Below are 27,044 nucleotides of genomic sequence, written 5' to 3' on the forward strand. Positions count from 1 at the left end.
AGTATACATTCTGGTGCTTGAATTTCTATTGTGCCTTCATGGATTATTGTGAAACGCATGTGAAAGAATGGATGATCATTAAGGAAGAAAGACAATAAGTGATTAAAACCTCTTCCCTTTTAATGACCAAATTGAATTTAGTATTAGACCTATTAAGTAAATTCACCCACTATGTATACTAACTTAGGGTTGCTGTTTATTTTGTAATGAATCCACACTTAATAAAATGCTGGTTAATCAGTTCAGCCTCTGAGAGATAAAATTATTTTTTTACATTGATATGGCTCCTCCTCCCTTTCAGAGTAAATACTAATTCATGCCTCATCTTCTTTTCCATCCCTTTTCTTTATTTTCCAATCCTCCTCTAACCTTACCCAGAAATATTAATAAGACCCTGTTTATAGCAGAATTATGTTGGATAATTTCTCAAAACTAATAGCAACTTTGGAAACATTTTATTTTTTCCTTTAAATGTTGAAGGAATATGTCCTTGCCTATCTTTGTTAATAGAACTCTTTTCCTTCCCAGTCCCTGTTTGTTGAGTGCTTCTTCGATCTTTTCAGATTGGAGAAGCTTTTAGCCATTGAGATTTTTTCCCAGTTTCATCACACTTCATACCTTAGATATTGTAATGGCTTCCCAAACTTTCAGTCTGATGATTTTAAATGTATTATCAGTCTCTGAATGAGGGAAATTGTTTGCAGAGGAACTTAGTATCATGTTATTGCTTTAGTTTCTGAGGTTGAAATTGCCTGTTTTTGTTGTTGTATTAAATTTATTTGAAAGCCTGTAGTTTGGTCTTAGGCATTTTTAGAAAATGTCACAGGATGCTTATGGTGAAAAGGGCAGTGTATCAGAGAAATTATATGGGAAAGGAAGAGCTCTAAATGCTACGACCAAAATAAAATTCCCCTTCCCCACTTGGGTGTATTTTAAGAAAAGTAGTGCATAATAACAAATGTACATGTGACTGTACTAGGCTGACTTAACCAAGCCTTTCTAAAACAAAATGTAGTGATTGGCATATTTCTATGCTTTCCTGAGAGTCCAGGAGATGGCATGGTGTAGGGGAAAAGGCCTTTGGAAAACACAGGAGAGGGGTTCTGGCTCTATCGTTAACTAGCTACGGGATTTTTAGTTGTCTGTTTAAACTCAGTGAACCTCATTCTCCCTACCCATAAAATGAAAGAGTTGTACTTAGTGACTTGTTTCTTCCTTTTGTAAAAACCTGTGAACTTTGACAAATTACAGTTTTCTTTGATGATGTCATTCTAGAACTGCTATATGTAATGACTGAAAAAACACCATTGGGCCAACCCTTAATGAAACTATCTACTTTACAACTATAATTTTGAGAGTGTTTTTCCCCAAAGGGTATTTTAGATATATGCATATTCATCCTTATTCATTCTTAATGGGACAAATAGAACTTTTACAACTACATATATGGAGGACAGAAGAAATATGTTAAGGATATTTCTGAAGGAGAATTTCTACTATAAAATTGTAGACTTCTGGAAGACATCATTTGGGATATATCATTTGATGATCAGTACTCTTTTTAACAACAGATTTCAGGTCAAGCTTGAGCCTCAGATGCAGAGTTGCAGTGAGAAATTTTGCACAGGGCTCCTGCGGCCACAAATCAAAGAACAATCTTTCCATGTTTTCAGTGGCTCACGAATTAGTCATTTCAGTTCTGTCTAGGTGTAGTCATCATCTACAGCATCTTCAAATAGGAAGCAGTGATATATAACTGTTTACAAATGAACAAAGTGTATGACCTAGTGAAGTGAGGACCTTCTTGAATCCTTTGTCTGCTGTATTACTGCTTAGAACTAGCAGTGACTGTCTTGGGGGCTTAGCAGAGAACAGTGGAATTACATCACAGGGTAGAGTATTCTAACTGCTCCACCACTTGGCTCCTTTTTTGCATCTCTGCACTGTATGTAATACCATCAGCCTGAAGAGATGATCACAATCTCCCTTGGTTCCAGTTTTACATTTTCTGAGGCTGAATGTTTCCAGTAGGCAGCTTATTAACCCAATTTCTAGCCTTCAGACTTTAAGTCTGTGTCTGCTTTCAGAATTGTCCTTCAGATGACTTTGATAATTAAGTTGAGGAATAAAACTCTCACTTGGCTTGGTCCTATGGACAGACTTCCTCTGATGTCATTGTTCCATAGATTAGAACCTTTTGAGGACACTAACCTCTTTTGATAACAAGCCAGAGTGTCATGTCACTACAGCTAATTAAGTCTTTTGCTCCATAAGATGCCTTAGTCTATTGTAGAAGGCCTAATGTTTCCACCTAACAATAAAAAGGGAGCTGACTTAGTCCCTTTCTAAAGTCCAGTGTCAGTGTACACTGTCCGGTGCTTAGAGGATTCCTTTGTTGACTAAGAGAGTTCATATCCCTCCAAGAGAGCAATGATTTTCTTCTCAGATGCAGAACCAGACATTATTTGTGTAGGCTCCACATTGTTTGTTACCAACCTTGAATCTTGGACCACAAAACTGAAATTCGGTTCACAAGGTATCATTATGACACTCTGTTAGAAGGCATCATGAAACCAACCTTGAATTTACAAAGCTGGAGCAGTACGCAAACTGCCATAGCAGAAAGAACACTGGATTTAGAATTGAAGGATCAGGGTTCCAAATCTGATAGCTTCTTACTACTTTGGGAAAATAATTATTTTCTCTGGGCCTTGATTTCCTCATCTGTAAAATGAATAGGCTAAAGTAAATGATCAATTCCAGCTCTAAATTCTATAGTCTTATAAAAGAATATGGAAACAACAATAAAATAAAATGGGGTTAAGATTAAATGCAGAACTACTAAAAACTGGATCCCATTTGTTTGCAAGGAAAGAGAGAAGGCTGGGGAATTAGAAGTTAGATCAGTAATCTCTCAATCCTAGTTTTATAACCCTGCTATGGGGGTGTCTAAACAAAGAGTATCAGACTAGGAGTGGTAGACCTGGGTTGTAGTTCTGACCTGTACTTACTAGTCATAGAAATGGACAGATTGTTTACCCTTTACAAGATCCAATTTCTTAATCTATAAATAGAAATACTAACTTCTCTGCCCATGACATTGCTGTGCCCAGAGCATCTATTGAGATAATACATGAGAAAACAATGAAATACAATACATCTAAAAGATATCATTTAATTTTAAAAAATCAACATTCTCCATATACTACTTTTAAGGGTGAATGGTGCAAAACAAAGCTGCCATCGTAGAAGGAACACTGGATTTAGAATCAAAGGGCCTGGGTTCCAAATCTTATAGCGTCTTACTACCTTGGGAAAATCATTTTTCTTCACTTAAGGACTGTCACAAATTCAAAAAGTTTAGGAACTCCTGCAAAGGTGTACCATCTCTCCTTCTTAAGAATAGTGGAAGATCATCCAGGAATTTGTCCAAGGCTAGCAGGCACTCCACATGCAGATGTAATGTATCTGTTATCCTGTCCCCCTTGGAGGGTTATACAAAAAACAAATAGTTGACAGCAACTTCCAAGAATTGTACCTACCAAGGTTGATGGTGGTGGAGTGGTACAAACAATGGAAGGTGGTAGCAGTGTTCTGGGGAGAGAACTGCATAAGGGTGCTGCAGTAAACATGGGCATCTTAATGATGAAGACCTAGCCAGGAAGGTACAAGAAGACTGACCTGAAGAAGAGCTATTTCAGAGAGCTAATGCAGGAAGGAGCTACGAAGGAGTTGTTTTCTGACAAGAAGTATGATTATTATTTCCACTCTCCTGCCTTGTTACTGAGCTCAGTTCTTGTTGCAAAAAAAGAACCCTGGGTCCCTCCACTTCTGCTGACCATAATTTTAAAGCACCATCAGGGGAGCAAATAAGCATTTTAAAGACCAATACCCATAAATATTTAAACTCAGAAAAGATTGTAGACAATTAGCGCTGCTGTATCAGGAAGCACTCAACAATGATACAATGTCTGTGCTTAAAGAGAGAACTAATTAATGTTGATGAGTGCTTTGAGATCTCAGATGAAAGACACTACTGATGAGTAGGCTGTTATTATTGTGGTGGTTATTACAGAGCCATGAACAGCCATGACATAGATATTCTGAAAATCACAGCATGAATTATCCTTTCTCCATATAATTTCTGAAGGAGAAAGAAAGGAATTGGGCCCCACCACTGAGCATTCTCAGTGTGTCATTGTTTCTTATGTGCAATTGAAGATCAAACTAACCTTAATTTAGATGAATATTTAGTGTTTTCAAAATTATTTTGACATTTAGTAATTACTAAAGACAGCTGTAGTTTTTGTACATCTGCCTTTTTAAAGAAGAAAGGAATGTTAAATGTGCCTGGATGATCATGGGTTTTGTAGAAATACAGAGATGAAGTTACATGACTTGTGGAAACTGTCCAAGTCTGGATAATACAGTTCCTGCATTTGATTCTAGGAGGAGCTTGGGTCACTCTATCCTCTCACCCTTATGAACTCTGGCTACGAGAATACCAATGAAAACATTATACTTATAGGACCTGGCCTTGTGCTTTATTTTCCTGTTACTAAGAGTTCACCCTCTAAAGCTGCTCCAGGATACCTGAGAAAACTCAACAATAAAACTCATAAGCTATGGTAGAGGACAGAAATTCCATGGGAGCATCTGGCTAGATGGGGTTCATACTTGAAAGGGACTCCCATAGAAAACTCAAAAAGAACATAGGAATCTAGCAAAGTAGCTATGTTAAATTCATACTGACAGGAGATTTTTGCAGTATTTCAACTTGTTCTCTTACATTTCTAACTTAAGTGAAATGCCTTCATCTCCTCATCTTCTACAACTCTTCATTTGGCCCCAAATTTGCCTTATGCATCCCTACTTTTGAACCCTTATACAGGCCATTTTTCTTGACTGGAATGATTTCCTCTATCATCCTTCCTTCTTCCCATCTGAATCTTATCCATCCTTTGAGGCCAACGCAAATCCAATCTTTTCCATGAAGCCTTCCTTGACCACCCCAGACCTCGGTGACTTTTTCCTTTCCTTATGTGCAGGGACCTTTCCCTCTTCTGGACTTTCACAAAACTTATTGTCTGTATATCAGGCACTTATATATTGTCTTTTATCATCAGTTTCTATTTTATATGTATATCATATCTCCCCAGCTACTCTTTGATATTAGGAATATCTTCCTTCTTTGTATCCCCCATGATATGTAGCACTGCAGCACACATTTGGAAATGGTTGCTTGGTTTATTGATTTCTGATTGAGAATGAATTAAAAAAGAGACTTCCTTATTGGAGCTCAGAAAATACCAAATAATAATAGTGAAAAAAAATAATAACTTCAAATAATTTGCTTATTTCCTACCTTTAATGTGTTTTTTCTCTCCAACTTCAGCTGCACTCCAAGGAAAGTAGGGTATTGCATACCAAGTGTCTCCCACTGAAGATATTATGCATTGGTATATGTCACAACTACCTAGCAACAACAGCAATAATAATGATAGCTGCTAATATTTATGTGACATTTTAAGGTTCACAAAACACTTTACCACTGTTACCTCATTTTATCCCCACAACAGCCCTGGGAGGTAAGTGCATTATGCACATTTTATGAATAAAGAAACTGAAGCAGACAGAGTTTAAGTGATTCGTCCATGGTCACATGCCTAGGAAGTACCTGAAGCAGCATTAGAAGTTAAGTCTTTGGTTCCTAAGGAGTGGGGACCCTCCTTGTTGCCCAAACAGTACACTGTGTCTCGATCTTCATATAAATGTGGAGTTCTGGACCATGTAGGAGTAGTGATATCAAGTGAAAAATGGACCAAATTAAGTACAATGAATAACTTTCCTGTGTATGTGTTATTTTATTTATATCAATTATTTTCTCTCAAAGACAATATAAAAAGATGACTTTTGAATGTCCTTTCTAGGTACTGCAAATTTCTGTAGACTTCCAGACTAGTTTAAAATTCAAGGCTGAAATTGTTATTTGGCTTAAACTCTGAATCTTTTTTTCTTCTTTCTAAACACTAAAGATGGGCAAGCCTAGCAGTATTTTGAGTTCATCAAAAGGTCTGTAACTCATATTCAAATGTTTTGGGGTCAGCAAAACCCAAAACATGGTTTGCTCAGTACTTTTCTCCTAATCCTTAGACCCATACATATGGCAAAGTAAACCTAATCCATATGTTTTTAATTCATTTACCCTTAGCTCTTCAAAATGTTGTTTTCTAAGAGCTGTTTGAAGCACAAGAGGCTTTTGATAGGGTTTTGGACTGGCAGGAATACAATTTCTTGGGGATTGACTCCTTTTGATACCACAGACAAATCTTTTGTTAGCCACCAAAATTGGCCATGTCAGAAGGCCTTGCTCATATCCTTTGCAGGTCTTTCATAAATGCCATGTAAACCTTTATCCTTTCAATTTGGCAGTCACCAGTATTAAACACATAATTTGAATTCAAAGCTTAATGTTTTTGAATTTCCTAGGGATTCTGTATTTAAAGAAACATAATTTTCTATTCCTCTTTCACCAACAATACAAAAGTCAAAAGGTTACACTGAGTAAATTAACAATTCAATAAAAAAATTTTTTTTAAAGTTTCCATAGGGCTCTTTCAAGCTACATCTAATATAAATTTTTCAGAGCATATTTATAATTAGAAAACATGAGTAGTAAAACCTCAAAGAAACAATAGCAATAGAAAAAAACTTAATTGTGGTAGAATGTCAGTTCCTTGAGACAGAGGATTGATGAATTCTTGGTCTTGTTCTCCATGAGCTGAGTGCAGTCCCTGGCACACAGCAAGTGCTTACTCAGTGCTTGTTAATGGATTGGTAGGAGTGCTCTTTTATATGCATTACTTCACAACCATCCTGGGAGGTAGATAAGTATATTCTTGAAAAATGTAAATTAAAAAAAAAACTTTCCATGGCAGTCTTTAAAAATACATCTAGCCTTTTCTTTTTAGAGATAGGAAACATGTTCTGAGAGGGTAAGTGAGCCTAAGGTCACAAAGAAAGTCAGTGGAACTCCAATCAGAGTCTTCTGACTCCCAGGTTCATGCTTTTCCTACTGTAGGTCTAGTTCTGTGAAGTGACTCATAGAGCAAAGATGTGAAACTGATGATAAGCCTAAAAGAGTGGGAAATAGTAATGGCAGGTAACAAATGCAGCAAGGAAAACAAAGCATAAGATAGGGACTGTCCTTAGTGTTCTGTAGCTGCTTAATAGTCATCATTTCCAGAGGCAAATAGGTAATACAATGCATAGAGCACTGGGCTTGGAGTCAAGAAGATCTGAGTTCAGATTCTCCCTTAGAATTGTTAACCGTATGACCCTTTGCAAGTCACTTAGCCTCTGTTTGTCTCAGTTTCCTCAACTGTAAAATGGAGAGAAATAATAGCACCTACCTCTTAGTGTTGTGAGAATCAAGTAAGATAATAACTGTAAAGCATTTAGCAGTGTTTGGCACACAGTAGTCACTTAGTAAATGCTTGTTTCCTCTTTTCCTTCCTCTGGGTGTATATAATTGAAGTGGGTCACAGGCTAACATTTTCTTCATTTTTCTTGGTGCTACTTACAATCTTTTTAAAATAAAGCTCGAATCATGCCCCCCCCCCCCCCGCTCCCCTTGCTCCAAAACCCTTAGTGCCTCCCTGTTACCAACCGAGAAATTCTAAACTCTTTTTGCCTAGTATTCAGTCGTTGCCACCACTGAGCACAACCTACCTTTTTTAGACTTACCTCCCGCTGCTTCCTTTCATGCACATGACACCGTGACCAAAAAGGACAATTTTATATTCCCTGAATGGACTCTGTGGTTTCCTTACTCTGAATTTTTGTTAGAATTGTACCCTTTGAATGCCCTTTTCCATTAACACTCTCAAATTCCTATGTACCTTTCAAGGCTGATAAGCTCAGATTCTTTCTTTTGTGTGGTTTACCTGATCCACCCTGCCAGAAGTATTCCCTCCCCTCTCTGACCTAACATAGCATTTTGTACCGTACTCTCCTGTTGCCCCTCTGTATTACAGAGTATAGTATAGGTACTCATTTACATTCCTTATCTCCCAGCCGGGTTCGGGCTGTGCAGCAGGTATTCTGTCCCTCTCCTCTCCTCCCATTAGAACATAGGCTCCTACCTCTTGGACTCTGGGCTTTGAAAAGGGAGTTTTTCACTGTACTTCGAAGAGTTCTTCTGCATGAAGTCTACACAGAGAGGAGGACTTCATTTTACCTAGCCTGGAATCAGGCCATCAAGCAGCCAGCCCTTTGCCAGCCCTAGGTCTCCTGTACATGTTGTCTTCCCGTATTTAGAATGTAAACTCTGCGTAGTCTTACTTGCTTCTATTTTTATTTCCTGTGCTTGGCTCAGTAGTAAGTCCTTAACAAATTCACTTGTTCATGTTAGAGGAGAACAGGAAGCATCATATATTCTTCCTTGGGTCTCTCAAAATACCTGATGCAGAGCCTTGCACATATAAGTGTTCAATAATATTTACTCAGTTGGATTAAATGATGTACAACTGAAGATTATTTTGAAGCTACAGATACCAACTGGACAATCTGTTGGCTGCCTAATACTGCTTATAAGAGTTATGGTGGGCCTCAGACCGTGACTGACAAAGTAATGTAGCATTGCTTCCATTCTTTTATTTCAATGACTAAATTTTTTTTTTATTAAGTACATTCTTTGTATAATGTACTCAGGGAGATAGAAAATCATTTAGACCTGTTTCTTGCCCTCACAGAGCATACAATCTTGAAAAGAAGAAATGACAAAACTATGCAGTACTACAGTACAGAATTAAATATAAAAAGACTTAAGAAAGGGTAAGAGTAGTACATAGGGTTGGATCATGAAAGTATTATGTTGATTGAGGAGAATAAGTGAGGACTTTTGGGTGGGGTATGTAAAGGATGAATAGGATTTCAGAAGGCAGAAATGTGGGAAACTACTCCAAGCATAAGCAAAGGGCTGAATACCTGCCTTCTTTACCTGCAGTTATCCCATGAGAGAGTATGATTTGGTGGGAATCACAACTTGGGTCTGAAATCAGAGGGCCTAGATTTAATTCCTGCCCCTTTCACTTCCTACTCAAGTGCCTTTGGGAAATGAACTTCACCTTTATGGACTCCACTTTCCTCATCTATCAAATGAAGAGGTTGGGCCACATGATCTTTCAGGCCCCTCCAACTCTAACCTCATGATTCCATGATACAACCACTGCCACAGAGCACTTTAAAGGCTAAGACAATGGACTCACCTCGCTCATCCTCTACTATTCACTTGGGCTTAATGGTGGAATAGAGTTGGATCAACTCCAAAAAGAACTCTTTAGTCAGTTTTGATAGTCTAGTCATCCACATACAACCCTTTCTAGATGATTGTATCTAGTGCTTTTGATGACCTGTTAAATTGTATTACAAATGATTAAAAGAATATTTTGACATTTCCCAAATAATTGGAAATTGAACCTAACCCTCCTGTTGCATCAGGAGGCAATCTGATACAATAGAAAAAATACTATACCCTTGGAGTCAGAAGACCTTGATTTAATTATAACTGTGAGTAAATCATATAACTCAATCACATAACTTCTCTGATCATGCTTTTCTTTATCTGTAAAATAGAACTATAATGCTTGTAGTAATTGGGTAATTGTAAATGCATCAAGTAAGATAATGAATATGAAGTGTTTTTTGTAAACCTCAAAGCCTATAAAAATATAAGCTAATATTGTCCTCTAAGGGAATTCTGGGAAGATGGCAGAGTAGATCAGAAAATTCCAAGCTCTCAATATTTTCCCCCACAAAAGAGTTAAAATAGCACCTTAGGGAGACTAAGTGGAGACAACTAAGAATAGGGACACAACCTGGGTCTTCCTGGGACAATTTGAGAAGGTCAGAAGAAACCCCGGAGGTTTGGTGCCTGTGAAGAGTAAACACCTCCAGGCTAGGGTCCTTTTTAACATATATCAGTAAGCCCTGGGGTTAGTTTGTTTGAGAGGCTGCCTTGGCCCAGCCACAGGACCTTTCACCTCCGGTTAGTGAGGGGAGTTGGTTGTTTGAGCCTGGGAAGATTGAGAGAACCTCTGCTTTTAAGGAATGCTAGACTCAGCTGTACGGCAAGAAGGATCCAGTGCATGCAGAAGCAGTGGGGCTGAAAGCCCCTGGCTGTGGGCACTTACAGGAGGTTGGAGATTTGGCTGTAGTTCTAGACAGGAGGGGAGAACTGAAGATCTGGGGCAAGAGGCACCATCCCCCATGCCCCAGGGCTAGAAGTGGTTACAAAAATTAAGTTATTACCACAAAAAATACAGAGGCAAAGGAGAAAGAATCCAACCATACGAAGCTATTACAGGAAGAGAGATGACTGGGGTTCATCTTCAGAAGAGGATATTGAAGTAAAGAAACCCCAAAGAGGAACGTTAAATTGTCACTTGCCCAAAAAGAATTCTTAGATCTTAAAAAAGAGTTTAAAAGCCAAATGACAGAGATGGAGGAAAAACTAAAGAAAAAAATAAGAATAATCCAAGAAAAACAAGGAGGTTATGAAAGTCAACCAATTGAATCCAGAATCTTAAGGAAGAAAATGACACCTTGAAAATTAGAATTGCGCAAAGTTGAAGCCAGCAAAATTATAAGAGATCAGGAAATAATTAACCAAAATATGAATTATGAAAAAATAAAAGAAAAAGTAAAACATCTTATAAAAATAACATTGTCAAATGCTCTAAATCATTATTGATTAGAGAGATACAAATCAAAACATCTCTAAGGTACCACATCACACCTATCAGATTGGCCAACATGACAAAACAGGATGATGATAAATGCTGGAGAAGATGTGAGAGAGTTGGAACACTGACTCATTGTTGGTGGAGCTGTGAGCTGATCCAGCCATTCTGGAGAGCAATTTGGAACTATGCCCAAAGGGCTACAAAAATGTGCATACCCTTTGACCCAGCAATATCTCTTCTAGGGCTGTATCCCAAGAGATCATAAAAATGGGAAAGGATCCCACATGTACAAAAATATTTATAGCAGCACTCTTTGTGGTGGCCAAAAACTGGAAATCAAGGGAATGTCCATCAATTGGGGAATGGCTGAACAAGTTGTGGTATATGAACGTAATGGAGTACTATTGTGCTATAAAAAAGGATGAACAGGAAGACTTCAGAGAGGCCTGGAAGGACTTATATGAACTGATGCTGAGTGAAAGGAGCAGAACCAGGAGAACTTTGTGCACAGCAGCAACCACAGTATGCAATTTTTCTGGTAGACTTGGTCCTTCACAGCAATACAAGGACCTAAGAAATTCCCAATGGACTCTTGGGGCAAAACACCTTTCCATATCCAGAGAAAGAACTATGGAATTGGATCTCAGAATGAAGCAGACCATTTTCCCTTGTGTTATGTTTTGTTTTGTTTTATGGTTTCTCTCATTCAATTCTTCTATGCAACATGACTAAGGTGAAAATGTATTTAATAGGAATGTATGTGTAGAACCTATCTGTACCTTGTCTCCGGGAGGGAATGAGGAAGGAAGGGGGAAAGGAAGGGGAAGGAAGGGGAAGAAACAAGCTCTGTGGAAGTGATTGTAGAAAACTGAAAACAAATAAAATAGTTTTTTTAAAAAAGAATAACATTGTCCTCTGTAATGGCTGCATAAAATGAGTTGAATAATGCTATAACTAGTATGGAACATATTTGGATCCTGGCTTCTGACCAGTCTGTCCATTATGCTGGTATCTATCCATCTTCTTTCCATCTATTTTTCTATCAATCTATCATCTCTGTCTGTCTCTTTATCGGTCAATTATGTATTGAAACAGCATGAACACTTGTCTATCATTTATCTTCTACTTATCTTCTGTTTCTCTTTTTCTACCTGTCTGTGACAGTAATTTCTATATAAGCCTATGTTCCTTTAGTGCCTCCTGCTGCTACACTCCCGTTGTTCTGCCCTGTGACCAAAAATAAATGCAGTGACTTCATCCATGAAAGTGTACACCTTTTTGCCCTTGCAGGCTGCACTTCTCTGCTTTGGCAGAGGAATCTGTTCTCTGACCATCATGATGACAGTTATTTCAAGTTTGTCTCCCTTTCAGTGTTCTCTCCATTTACATTATTTTAGACACTGTATATTTTTCTGGTTTTGCTCAGGCCTGTACTTTTAAGAGGCAGAAAGCAGGTCAGCTGAATTGACAGGAGGTTGTTTCCTCTAATATAAAATGACATTATGTACTGGACAAAATTCATCCTTTGACGGACATGTATTCTCCCACCCAGCCTATGACGTATGAACCTCATGTACACCCTTTAATCTCCATATCTCCCCACCATTTTTGTCCATCTGTTCAAGCATTCCAAACCCATTTGGTTTTCCTTGCCCTCTGGCTGTGTGAGAACCAACTGATCTTCTTTCCAGCTTTCCTAGTTTGAACCACTGCCTTTTACTTCGAGCTATTGTTCAACTTCTGTTCTTGGTTTTGATGCTTACCTCTCTCCCTTTTCTCATTGGTCTGTTGGGGTTTCTCTGCCAACAAGCAGGGCCCAGCTTTGGACATAGCTATAACTCCACCGCACAATTCTCCTTTATTCCACTACTGACAGGGCATAAGTCAAAAACAACATTGTCTATTCTGAGATGACCAGTAGTCATGTACCATCTTTAGTAGTCTTGGGATATCATTGAATTGTATGGTACAACTCAAAATGTTTCTAGCTCCCAAAGTTTGACAATGGTGTCAGATGCTTTGAGGAGGTGAATGAATGCAATATAAAAATCTTGATGATGTTTTCTAGGCTTTTCCTATGTCAGACATGCAGCAGAAAGCATGCCTGATATGTAAACTTCTAAAGCCACAATGGGATTCTAAGCATCCGCAATTGTTGTTTATTAATGGATGCAAACCACCACTAAACCTCTCCTCTAGTGCCTCATTGTTGGGTGGAGGTGATCTTAGGTTTTTGAGGCTGCCAACAAGAACACAAGCTTTGGCAAGAACTACCAATTTGGCAGGACTTCAAGCATGGGCCAGTGAAGGACCAGTGATGTCTTTTGTCTAAAGACTATCCTCTTCCTAAATTCAGAGAGGCTCGTCTCCCAGGATGGCCACAGAGTGATAAATTTGTTGGCTACAGCAGAGTCCCAAAGACCATGCCAACTCATAGAGGAAGAATTGCCATTTGCATTGGGAAGATGGAGTACTCACATCACAAAATCACAGATCCTTGGAATATTGAAGCAGGATAGACACAAATGGATTTAGGCTGCAGTGGAAAACATTGGGATGGTATGATAGGTCCAAAATCAACTTTCTTGCAAAAAATGCTAATGGTGGTAGTGATTTTGAGATCTCACATTTCTTTGGGTTGCTACATTTTAGCAATATAATAGTCTGAATATTAGTACTTTCTTTCCTTTTTTTCTGCCTGAAATTCTGTACCCTGAAGTTTTATATCCTTCCTTTTTTTAGTAGTAACTTAGTAAGAAGTTGGAGTAGACAGTATTTCAGTGCTTATTGACTAACTGACTGACTTTATGTTGTCTTGCAAGGCTTCATCTCTGATGAAGGTAAATTAAGAAGGTGGTTGAGATGTTTTGCAAGATTCCCTCTGAATGTGAGTGAAGTCTTCCTTGCTTTATAGTGGTGCTACAAAAATGTTTCTCTGGAATTGTGATCATATGTACCAATTACAGTGATATTCCAACCCAGAATATTTCATTAGAATATTGATAAAATTCCTTGCATGTTAGATTATGTCATTTTTACCTTAATAGTGATACTTAACTTTTTTTTCAATTTCCTGTCCCAAAGGATGAATTTTGCTTAGCACATTTCCTATTTCTTTATATTGTGTCTCATTTATATAGTTTGTAAAATGGAAATATTGGTACTTGTTAATAATTTGTTTCTTGAACAATGGCCTAAAAGATATTCCAAAAGGATCACATCTTGGTTCCCCTCATGGGAAGCAAAAATACTTTGTTACTATTTAATTAGTTATTTTACATTTAGAAAATTTATTTATCAGGTATTCCATATCACTTATAATAAGAGAAATGTAAATTAAAACAGCCCTCTGAGGTTTTGCCTCACTCCTTTTAGGCTAACAAAGATAACAAAAGATGGGAATGGTCAATATTGAGAGGGGTCAAGAGAAGACAGACACACTCTTGTATTGTTGGTTAAATGTGAATCAGTACAATCGCTTTGGAATTATGCAAATAAGGTGACTAAAATTTCCATATCCTCTGACCTAGAGATTATTTTATTAATACTTATATCCCAAGAAGTTCATTGATAAAAAGAAAGTTTCCATATACATCAGAATATTTATAACAGCTTTTTTATGATAGGAAAGAATTAGAAACAAAGTAGTTGCTTATCATTTGGGTAATGGCTAAATGATTGTAGTATATGAATATAATGGAATGTCAGTATGCTGTAAGAAATGATTAATGTGATAGAGAAGGATTTACAAAAACTGATAAAGAGTAAACAGAGTCAATAACCATGTAAAAAGAAGGAGCAATCAAAAGCAAATATTGCAAGAGTAACAAGAAGCATCTTGGCTTGAAGGAAGAATGTCAGGATACTGCCTGATGGCCTGTCCACCTACACCGATGGCCATGCACTTTTAGAATGGCCTAATGTTAATGCTTTGAGCTGAAATCTGACATTTATACCTCAATATGAATTATCTTTGATGATCATGATCTGGAAGACCAAGAGGTGATCTTTTAGAATATCTTTTTGCATTGTCCTAGAAGCAAATTGATGACATGACTTGCACTTGACTTTGTTTTAAGTGAGAGAGGGCTGTACAGGTCACCAGCCTCACTTGTCCTCCAGAGCTGTCTGAATCCAGTGACCAGATAGTCATCAGGATGGCTGAAGATGACCCAGGATGAGGCAGTTGGGGTTAAGTGACTTGCCCAAAGTCACACAGCTAGTGAGTGTCATGTCTGAGGTGAGATTTGAACTCAGGTCCTCCTGATTCCTGCACTGGTGCTCTATACACTGCATTATAAACAAGTATCAGTATTTCCATTTTGCAGATCAAAAAGCACCATGTAATTCTTTTATTCTAGAAATAATATAAAGTGTTCCTTCTCTTTGGGAGAGATATGAGATAACTTAGAATCATGACAATTTTCTCACTTGGAATAGCTGCAGAATCAACTTTTACCTTAATATACTTCCTGTCTGGAAAGGCCAAAAGATTATACTTAGTGATTTAATTAAGATAAATTGTACTTAGGCACAATTGGTTATTCTACTTTTAACTTATTTTTGATTGACCTTCTCACTGTTATGTTTGTGAACAACTTTCTACTTAATCCAGTTCCCTTCATCAAATAAATTAGTTCGCTTGGTTTGGTACCATATTGAATTGTCCTTTGCATTTAGGCTGCTGCTGCTGCTATTGTTACTATCTCTGTGTGAGAAAAGAATGATTCAGTTCAATTTAATAAACATTCATTAAGTACCTATGATATTTAGTATGGCGGTGTGCATCTGTAATCCTGGCCACCTGGGAGATGGAATATGGCAGATCTCTTCAGCTTGAGAGTTATGAGCTGCAGGGGCTATGCAGTCTGAGTGGTATCAATATGGTGAATTCCTGGGAGTTGTGGGGCCACTAGACTGCCCAAGAAGGGGTGAACTAGCCTTGGTCAGAAACAACAGATAAGAACTACCATGCCAGTTACTGGTGGAATTGGTCCTATGAGTAGTCTCTACCCTTCCTGACTGGGTGAAATGAGAAGCTCCCATCTTAAGAAAACAAACAAACAGATGAATTTGATATATTGTACTATGTTCTAGTAATGCAAAGATGAAATAGTATATAATTCCTGCCCTCAAGAATATATAGATTAACCAAGTGGAACAAAAAAATACAGAGACAAAGATAATACAACTCAAAATGTGGTAAGTGTAAAGAAGTGGTCAGAACAAAGTAGCAGGATAGATATCAAGAAAAAAGAGATTGCTTATAGCTGTGGGGTCATGGAAGGCTTCAAGGAGGTGGTGATACTTGAGGTAGGCTTTTAAAAAAGGAAGCATTTTAGCAGTGAGGAGCATGAAAAGAGCTCATTCAGTACTAAGGGATGGTGTCTTGAAAGGCTAGGAAGAAGGAAAGGACAAAAGGAGCTTGGGAATAGCAAATAATCTAGTTAGATTGAAATATAGAGGATGTGAAGAGGAGTAATATGAAATAATACTAGAAATATAGAATCAAAGGATCCCAGGTCTGAACAGGATGGCAGAGGCCATATAGTCCAAGTTGTATAACAGTCCCTTCTACAACCCCAAGAACATGGAGTCATTCAGCCTGTTTAAAACCCTGTAGTAAACAGGAATTGTTTGGAGCAACCAACTTAGGGATAGCTATTGTTAGGAATTTTTTCTTACATTGATCCTAAGTCTGTTTCTTGGAGGTAAGTGCAGCTAAAACAACAAGGGCACATTTAACATGGAAAGTTCCAGACTTGTGTTTTACTCCTCTCTCCCGTTCAGGTCCTGCCGTGAGCTCCCTGGATTCAGGTACTGGATGCTTCTAATAAATTTACGCTTTATATAATAACAAGTTAAATATATAAATCTGCTTCTCTGTGTCTTCCACCTATTGCAAATTCTTATGACACGAAATCCAATGTTCTTTCTTCTATAGTATTGGTTTTCTAGATACTTTGCTTTTTTCACTGCTAGGATTACCAATGTAAATGAGGATAGCATTACCTCTTTTGATTGTCGTCTCTCGTGGTTGAGTCATATTGAGCTTGCAGTCCACAAAACCCCTATGATCCTTTCCCCAAAAATCCTTTCAAGAAAGGAAATGTGGTTAGATGAGTATGATTTATTCTTCTTGATGGAGACATGAGTTCTCAGTTATCCCTGTTTCCCTTTGCAAATACATACAAACGATCCTTTTAATAAAATATTATTTTATTTCATCAAGATTCAAAGTAAAACTTTGATTAAAATCTGGATCATAATTTGCAGAATATTCCTTCTTCCTTTTTTTTTTCTGTTGAGGCAGCATTTTATCTTCTCTAATGCATTGATACCCCCCCTTCACAATGGTTCAGTCATTGTCTTCTGCCTGTTTTCTACCAGTTCTTTTAGTACCTTAGTTATATTTCATCCAAAATTGGTGAAGAATTCATCGAGGGCAGCTAAGTGCTTTTTCCCTTATCCTGCTTGTCTTCACTTACCTTGAGTTTCAACATACTATCAGTTTTTCATTTCACGTTTCTCAGTCTGAGCCACATTGTAGAGAACCTTGAATGCCCATCTAAGGAGTAGGTATTTTATTCAGTAAGTATTGAGGAGCTGTAGAAGTTTTTCAATGACACTAGCAAACTTTCATGTTTGCAAAGTGTTGATAGTAGTACGAGGTATGGATCAGAGCAGAGACAGACTAGAGGCGAGGAAGCAGTTAGGAGGCCAATAAAGATTACTAAAGCATCAAACAGGACTTTCCACATGCTACATTACTTCTTCCCTACTCCTACACATCCATACATATGTACACACAAAGTTCTCCATGCTTTGCTCTTCACTTGCCTCAGCAGATGTGTGGCTGAATCCTAGCTCTACAACTTCTTAGCTGTGGGACTTTCAGTATTTATTTTATGGGCCCCTGTTTCCTCATCTGTAAAGAAGATAATAATATCTATACCACCAGATTCACTGGGATCTTGTGAGGGCAGCAAGAGATAAAGAATGCAGTAACTTTTTCAACTCTGAAGTTATCATCAATCATTCCCTTTGCTCAGAAGATGCCACTTTTGTTTGTAACAACTCTAGGAGATGTGGGTTCTGAGCTTTTTAAGGACAGGGTACTAATCCAAATGACCTTGTGGCTCTTTCCAGTTCTGTGATTTTGTGAAAACAGCCTGTATAAATGGATTTTAAAGATTAATCAGAAGAGGAGTCTTAGTTTAATAGTCTGCTTTTACATTTTTCTTTAACTATCCTATTACCAAATCACGCAGGGATCATAGAATTTAGAAAACTAGAGATGAGCTAGTCTCCACCCCTCATTTTACAGATAAGGACACTGAGTCTAGAGAGGTTGAGTGATTTGTCTAAAGTCACACAGTTAGTAAGTAATGGTGCCAGGATCGAACCTAGATTCCCTGATTCCAAAGCTAATTTTTTTTCACTAGCATATTACATTGGCCCCTCACACTTAATTTTAAGTGGCTGACTCATGTCAAACTTTGCGTGAAAGTTCAAATGGAAACTGAAAGAGAAATACAAACATTTAATTTATATATTTTCTGTCATTTTAATACAAATCTAAGACTTTTGAATGGGGGAGGGGGAAGATGTTAAATTCAGGACATCTGCCTTTGAAAAAAATTGAAATTTAAGAAATTAAAATATCTTCATTTTTAACCAAAAAAGTTTTCTTTTTCCCCCACCCCCAAAAGGTATAATTGTACCCATTGCAATGGGTTCTGCTTAGTAAACCAGAATTTTGTTGCTAATATTCACACATATGGGAAATATGACCTAATCAGACCACAAATATTTTGCTGCATTCCATGGTGTCTCATTTATTTGTTTAATTTGAAACTATGGCAACTGAATTCCAGCACTTTAGGGTTTTGCACAAACCTACAGTAGGATCTGCGTGGTTTCAGTTTGGCATCTAGCACCATGTTCAATTGAAGACATATGCACAGGCTCACTGACTAGATTTGTTACCTGGCTTTCCACATTGGATTGATATTAATATATGCATCAGCAATATCCAAAACAATTTACAGCAGCCATTTGGGGAAATAAGCATGTTTTTCTTTTTTTCCCTGTTACCTTTCTTTATTTTAAAATTTCTTGGCCATTAAAGGCCATTTGATTTTAAAATAAGCTATATCTCCACACAAAGCACACCCTTCATAATGACTAATATATTGACCTACTGCCATAGCTGTGCTGTTCCATGCCTGCTACTCAGAAGATGACAAGGCTTTGGAAATGATCTTGAAACTTAACTTCTGCCAAGTTAATGAAATATGGATATCCAAAAAGGAATGTTTTAAAATCAATTCAAGGAAGTATTAGTGCACTGAGCCACTTGACTTGGCATTTGATTATTGTTATTTTTAGTCATATCTAGCACTATCAAATGGAATATTTTATTTATTTATCTTACAAATTACTCTTTTTAATACCCTTATGAGCTAAGGTAATTACATTGCATAACTTCATAGTAAATTTCATTGGCCGTTCTGCTGTTTCCCTTAGGTTATTTCTTTCTTTTGCTAATAGTAAGAATAGGAATGGAGAATAATGGAATGACATTGAGTTAATGTATATGGGAGGAATGACATCAAAGACAGAAAAATAAGATAGTCTGTTGAGAGGGGGCTGTGAGTAGTAGAAGGTAGAAAAAATAGATTTAGGAAGGAAAAGGAATTCTAACCAGTAAACTAATCACATTACAACTATAGTAATATTTTTATTAGCATTTGTGTAGTGCTTTATGATTTGCAAAGTTTACATATACTCATTACCTCCTTTGATTCTCACAGCAACCTTCTGAAATAGCTTGTTATAATAATTAGTTATTATTAAAGCTTATTATGGTTATTATTATTCCCATTTACAGAAGAATAAACTGAAACCAAGACTGGCTAAGTGACTTGTACAGGATCACATGGTTAGTAAGTGTATAGGGTAGGATCTGAGCACAGTTCTTACTGACTGTAAATCCAGCACTTTGTCTGTTCTGCCACCTAATGTCTGTCATTCCTGCCTGCCAGGTTGTAAGTTCTGTAAATATGTAGGGGCCCTTTTTCATCTCAACATAAAAATGGTTAGAAAACTCATCTGGGACACTTACTTGATGCTAAAAATAGATAAAGGTTTGATGTGGATGACATCAGTTCATTTTGTAGGTATTTCTATAACATCTTGAGGAATGAGCCAAGGTACAAGGTAATGTGTACACATTAGCTACCCTCATCAGACTTTATTTTCTCTGTTTTACTTAAATGATTTTCTGTATTTTGGTAGAATAAATTCATGGTTTAAGCCTTTTTTGGGAGTCAGCAATCTAATCTCTTTTTCAGTGGATTTGTATGACTTTGGAAAAGTCATACAGAAAAAAGGAAACTAAATCAGACTTCTAGGGTCATCATAGACAGTAATGAGATAAAGTAGATAACATTTTCAGCTGCTTTTCAAAAAGGTGAATCTTAGACCAGTTCACAACTACTTCTGTAAAACAAATTGTAATATTTAATTAAAGAAAAGGAATTTAGGTCTCATGGTATTGAGTGAATAGCCTTTAAAATTCTATCATTTACTAAAAAACAATAACTAGCATTTAGTGTTTTATATGTTTTATCTCATCTGATATTGATAATCATCCTGCAAGGCAGGTGCTATTAGTAATTCTGTTTTATATATAAGGAAACAGGGTGATAAAGGTTAACTTACTTGGTCAAGGTTACACAGCTAGTAAATGAATAAGGTAGGACTTGAACTCAGGTCTTCCTGGTCCCAAGTCTAGCACTACCCACTCACTACAGAACTTCCATGCCTTTAAATGTTAGTAATCCTTACTATTGAATCAAGGGGAACATACAGTGAACAAAGTCAGCTTTATTACTAATATAGTTTCTTTTTTGCTTTATGAGAGATTTTCCAGTGTGTTGAGATTCTCACTCTTATTAGCTCAGACTGAAATTACTAAAATGAACAAACTTTTTTTAAAAAATTAAATCATTGCTTTTGTTTCCAGAACTATAGTTTTATAGTGTTATCAAGGACACCTGCACATATCAAATTGCAAACTCCTCAATACACTTTGCATTTGATGTGACATTTTCCTTTGAAAATGAATTTGAGGATTTTTCATTAGATATTTATGAGTTTCAGCTGCAATTAAATAGGTAGTATTAAACTAAGGTGATGCAGCTTCTGAGATGGTCTTGAGCCAGGAAGAAATAGGTTCTAGCTCCATCCACGAAACAGTGATTCTATGACCCTGGACTACTTACTTATTAATCTTTTAGTATTCAAGCAATACACTAAGATTTTAACATGTAGAACAGTTACTGATCTTCATATTTTTTTTTTACTCTTTTGATTTTTTTTTTTTGGAGGGGGGAAGACAAGGCAATTGGGGTTAAGTGACTTGTCCAAGGTCACACAGCCAGTAAGTTTTTCAGGTATCTGAGGCTGGATTTGAACTCAGGTCCTCCTGACTGCAGAGCCGGTACTGTACTCACTGTGCCAGCAAGCTGCCCCTGATCTTCACATTTAGAAGGAGTTTTCTTACTGGGACTTCCCTATATTAACAAAATTAATAACAATAATAAGAGCTAACATTTATATAGCACTTAATCTGTGCCAGGCCCTGTACTAAGCACTTTACAACTATTATCTCATTTGACCCTCACAACAACCCTGGGAGGTAGGTGCTATTATAATCCCATTTTACAGATGAGAATAAGAAAGGGAAATGCCAGGTCCGGACCAAAAAGAAACTAAATAAAAGGATGCTGATTTGCTAAAAGGGAAATAATCACTTTTTTTCAATAGCTATTATTTGGGGAAATCATTTAGCTCTAAACAGTGAGCTCCTTAAGAGCAAGGATAGTATAATTTTTATCTTCCTACCACTAGCACAGGGGTTGGCAGACAGTGAGTAGGCACTTAGTAAATGGTTGGTTGGCTGAATCAATTATGTGACCACTCAGACCATTTTCATCTTCTCTCAGTGTTATGTTTTGGAATGCTTGTGCTTCAGCTATAATATGCTTTTTAAAATATCTAAAATGTTGTTGGACATAGCTTCTAAAATATTGAGTCCTTAGTCCTTATTTAGAAGATAGATCCTTTTCAAGTTAACTCTTGTCTTTCTTTCTAAATTAAAGTTTTTGCAACTAAACGTAATGAAGAATAGAGAGTATGTATGTTTCTTGTATCAGTGAACATTAACCATGAATAGTATATAGATAGGTCCATCCTCAGTTGAATTATAGATGACAGGAGCCAAAGAGGTGAAGGGCAGTGGGGTAGTCTGAACAAGGCAGTCTTTGACTTGGGCCAACTACCAATGTCTACAAAAAGGTTCGACTTTTACTGGAGTATTCAGTCTACTGGAAACACTGCTTTTCTATCCAACCAGGTGTGGCTCACTGAGGCCAGGATTAAGTTCTGGGGAATCTTGAAAGCTTTGGAATAGCTATTTTGACTAGCATGATAGGGAACAAACAGGGAATTATTAAAAGAATTGTCAAGTAGGAGTAAGGATACAGCTGATATGAGAGCATTAATTTGACATGGACCCATTTAGCATAATATGATGACTGTCTCTAGCAAAGGTCATCATTCTCAGAGTTGAAGAAGATTTACCATGGGTTTATTTGCAAGGCAGAAATATGAAAAAGGGCAAGGCAAGGGGATGGAGGATTCTAAGGTGTTAGTGAGGGAATCATTGAAAGGGCTCATGGGTGGGGAGATGAGGGAACTGAGATGAAGACTATTACAATGGATTTGAATGCTCACTGTGAGAATGAACCATAGGCCAGCAAGAATGATAGGAGTGGGTCAGATTTAAAGAGTTTGTACTTAGAGAAGAGATTTAGAGTTTGACAAGTAGAGTGATTACAAAGAATAATGACATCCAGGATGTGGCCACGTTGGTAGATAGCTGAAATGAGAGGGAGATGCAGATCACTGGGGTTGTAGTTTCTTCATCATAGTTCATCTTCTGTGAATAGTTCATACTGTTTCTTCATATTTGATGCCAGGGTTTTAGAAGAGTCATTAACATAGCTATTGAAGCTGTGGATACATACACTGATAACAGTGGGCTTAGGAGCTAATATTTAGATGGCTATAAATGAGAATAGAGGGAGGAATTGTTGTTTTTTTTTTTAATGAAACTGTGTATTGAAGACTTTCTTGGTGAATATTAATAGGATAAATTGGATAAGCCATAGGAAGAGGTACCAGTTCTAATTTAGGATCTGACAGTTGTTGACTGTGTGACTTCCCTGCCTCAGTTTCCATAGCAATGCTAGGAATCATTTTGTGTAAGAAATAATATTAATGCATTGCTTTAAAGATAAAAAACATATAGCACATACCAGGGTTCATAATTTCCTAAGTTTTTGTAAATATGTCTATAGTGTTTAACAGTCTGTGAATGATTGGGAACTGAGAGTAATAGGAATATGGGTTAAAATGGAATAATATGTAGGTCACATTTTTAACTCTATTTCCCACAGAAAGGATTTTTAGTTGTCTAATTTTTAGATTTTTAATGTTTTATTTTGTTTTCTTGGACTTGAACAGTTTCCCATAAATCCTATAAGCAGAAGTCAGTGAGCTGAATCATGGTCTTACACATTTTTGTGGCTTCTTCTGCAAGAATACTATGGAAATATAGTTGTGTGTGTGTGTTTTTTTTTTATTAACCGTCTTTGAGAAACATGGAAAATACATTTTCTACCTTAAGAGAAAAATGAAGTTAAAAATATCATGTTTTTGATTAAAAGTTCTTACTTGAAGGCATAATTTCAGCATATCATCATAGTACTTTGATAAAAGTTATTATAGGAAATTCTCATCTTACAAACCAGTTTTTCTCCCTAAAGGTCATTAGTAAGCCTGTTTGCAACTTGGAGCACATTTCCCCGAGGGAACAGATAGAGACAATTTATGTTCTGAGGCTATCCCAAGCTGAATTCAGTTCAGCAAAATCAGCAAAAATGTATTAAACATCTACTGTGATAAGCTCTGGGGGATGTACAAAATTATGGAGTCTGGTTGAAATAGTGTCCATTTTCTGTGAAAAATAATAGATAATGCTGTTGTAATCCTAGTAAAATTTTTATTAAAAAAACCACACTTGCGTTATTATTTTTAGTAATTGAATCAGCGTGGATGTGTCTTCTACTAACACAGAACCAACAACTCCATCCCTTTATGAATTCTTGTCAACAGAAACAGACGAGATTATCCTGCAGCCAGCTTTCTGGTGAAAAGTTTCTCTAAACTTTGTTAGTCTGAAACAATAGATGTAAGATCTGCTGCTGGGTTGGCACATTAAGCCTTTTCAGTTTCATTTGATCGGCCAGGAGTTTGACTCCAGGGTGATAGCCAACAAGAGTATAGAATCACCTATTCTATATTCATGCCACAGTGAGGCATCAGGGTTGGATCTGAGTGGAAAGAGCAATCATGAAAGATGATAAGATAAAATGAAGAGTTTTTCAAATGTGCTTTATTGCTGATGCTTTAGAAAAGCAATTATAATTTGCAGATGATGAGGCAGATGGAGACTACCAGATCTTGAGTTCCTTGACAGAACCAATAGACTCTGTCTTGTACTTCTCTATATTCCACACAATGCTGAGTATAGAGTCTAGACATAATACTAAATATTTTTAGGTGATTATTAAATGGTTATCAAAATGTTGAAGGACCCTCTGGATGCTCCCAAGGACTATAGACAACTTCCTGATTCTAAGTCTAGTGCCCTGCCCATTATTCCATACAACCTGTCCTTCCAAAATCATAGCAGTAGGAAGTGGAATATTAACTCTGAGGAACAGCTAGTAGGGCGGTTTAACCAAAATGTAGAGTATTTAAAAAGGAACAATATGAAGAACCAGATTGTACACTAATCTCATATTGGAAAAGTAAATGAGTTTGTAGATGAAAAAATTCCAGTGAGGAAATTCAAAAAGTTGCTTGGGACACTAAGAAGTTAAGTCACTTGTCCAGAGTCAGATTGTCAGTATGTCACTAAAACAGTACTTGAAAATCTCGATCTTCTTGACTTCCTGACTGACTTTCTCAAACCTTGGAGAGGTCCCCTGAGACCTTTTTCTGAATGGGATATATGAAGTCAAAGCTATTTTCATAATAATAGTGATATTTTGATTTGTAATATGGTAAATAGCCATCAAAAGCACATAAAGAAAAGTTCTTTGGGGTCCTTCATAGTTTTTCAAAATGTAAAGGGGTCCTGAGGGGTCCAAAAAGTTTGAGAATTGCTGCTCTGAGCCATCCCACAACTCCAGTAAAAGCGTTTTATAAACACATGCACCCAGTAGTATATACTGAGAAATTGGTTTCTTATTTCTCATAGCCAAAATGGAGAGTTTAAGGTAGCACCTTGTGGATAGCTATCCTCTCTGGAGTTATCTCTCACCTTCAGCTTGTCTTTGGCAGCATTGTCAGTCTTTTAGGAGCAAAGCTAAGTGTTATTTTCCCCCTTGCTGGTTAGCTCATTTTATTCCTCACCCCTTCCCTTCCTGCAGTGATACCACTTTCCCTAGAGACCCTGAACCTCTTCATTTTCCTTTTTCCACTTGGCAACAAGAGCAACAACATTCCCCAAAACACTTTACTTACTGTCATCTCTGCCTTCAGAAGCAGGGCCCCACACCACCTGGGACATACCAGGGCAAGTCAACAGGCTCACCTCTGCTAATTCACACAGAATCGGAACTCAGAAAACCAGGGAAATGGAAGTAAGTATATTTAGAATCATGTATTATGAAGGGCTAGTCAGGGCTTGGGAGTTACTAAGAGATGAACTGTGGTGGCAGTGAGACCTAAGTTAGGCAAGTCTTGAATAGACGTAAACTATGGTGGTTTTAATAAAAAAAAAATAATAATAATACATTTCTATAGGTTTGAGAAATATACACACACACACACACAGTGCTTTTCCTTTACTGTAAAGTAAATAGTGAAAATAACATTATTTATCTTTGACAGATGTGGATACCGAGGCTGAGAGGTTACTTGCCCTAGGTTATACTCCTTGATAGTTGAGAAAAGGATGGACAGTGAAACCCCACAGATCAAATCCTCAAATTCATTTTAACTGCGAGTTTCATTCTCTCTTATTCCTCTTAAACCCTTCCCCAAAGCTACAGGTGGTAAACAGTTTTGTTTACAAAAGTATCTTGTTCAAGGTTCATCTTTCATTATCTTCCCTTCCCTCTGATCCTAGTGCTTCTGAGTAAGGAAGCAACTGAATGGGGGAGGGAGAGGCAGAAAGAAGAAAGCTAGGGGCCTCGGAATATGTCTTTTCCCAGACGGCCAAATCATTTCCCTAAATGTTCATATTTAACTACACAGTCCGTACAGTGTTGTTGTTGTTTGTAGCAAAGGGATATCAGTTGAACAAAAAAAAACAGGAAAGATTCAGTAGGAATATTTAAGAGGAAAGTAATTTCCAAGCCATTGAGTTGGCCTCATGATGTCTTTCTTTGTTTGAATGGAATGCCGTACTGTCATGTGTCCATAAGCACCAGCCTAGACTGCTTCTGGCTCCTGGTTTTGGTCCTTAGAGCTCTTTCCCTGATTTTCTGCATATGCTGTTATTTGAAGCAGTTCTTTTCTGTGTTGATCTACATTTATGAATGAGAAAAAGCAATCAGAAGGGATATAAGAACAATGATATAAATGGTACTTTTGTCTTTTTTTTTAAACATTTTTTCATGTAGGTAGCACCCCTTATTACTGAAGCCTGCTTTGAGTAGAGTAGCTTGATTAAAGAAGAAAATGTAATGTCTTGGTCAAAGGAAAGACCTTTGGAAACATGCATGCCTTTCCTTAAATAGTTCTGATTCATATCTTCAGGAATCTCCTCAAAAGTTTTGTGGAAGTCCAATTAGAAATAAATCATTTGTCTCTATGGGGATTCGCAGAGGACGTATAATTTATAAAAGGGATGAGACAATGGGGAAAAGTGATTCCCCAATGAAATGTCATTAAAACCGTCAGGCTTCTAAGTTATGAGTTTTTATTATTTTTCAAGATTAACTTTAAAGTTGGAATGAACAAGAGGTGTTTTTAGGAGAGGTATTAAAATTTTAGTGTATTATACTAGTGCCGGGAGGACTATGGCACCTTTGAAGGTACCAGCCTTCATTTTGTAATGTTTACCAGTCCTTCCTCAAATAAGCTCTCTCAGATCTTACTGGCAATAATTCTTAAAGAAACTATTCACAGCTATATAAAGTGTTGAGTTCACAACAG

The 27,044-nt window shown here is 37.1% G+C and overlaps 1 protein-coding gene and 1 long non-coding RNA gene across 4 annotated transcripts in view; both read left to right on the forward strand.

Annotated features, from left to right (window-relative positions):
- Positions 1 to 27,044, forward strand: part of AIG1 (androgen induced 1) — a 334,033-nt gene that overhangs the window by 136,408 nt on the left and 170,581 nt on the right. The gene's annotated exons all lie outside the window — the stretch shown is intronic.
- Positions 1 to 27,044, forward strand: part of LOC140526889 (uncharacterized) — a 146,418-nt gene continuing 119,374 nt past the window's right edge. The window contains exon 1 of the long non-coding RNA XR_011974578.1: positions 1 to 27,044. This exon is cut by the window's right edge and continues 4,550 nt beyond it. This is a non-coding gene — a long non-coding RNA (uncharacterized lncRNA).

Source organism: Notamacropus eugenii, chromosome 2, assembly GCF_028372415.1.
Source record: "Notamacropus eugenii isolate mMacEug1 chromosome 2, mMacEug1.pri_v2, whole genome shotgun sequence".
Classification (NCBI taxonomy): domain Eukaryota; kingdom Metazoa; phylum Chordata; class Mammalia; order Diprotodontia; family Macropodidae; genus Notamacropus; species Notamacropus eugenii.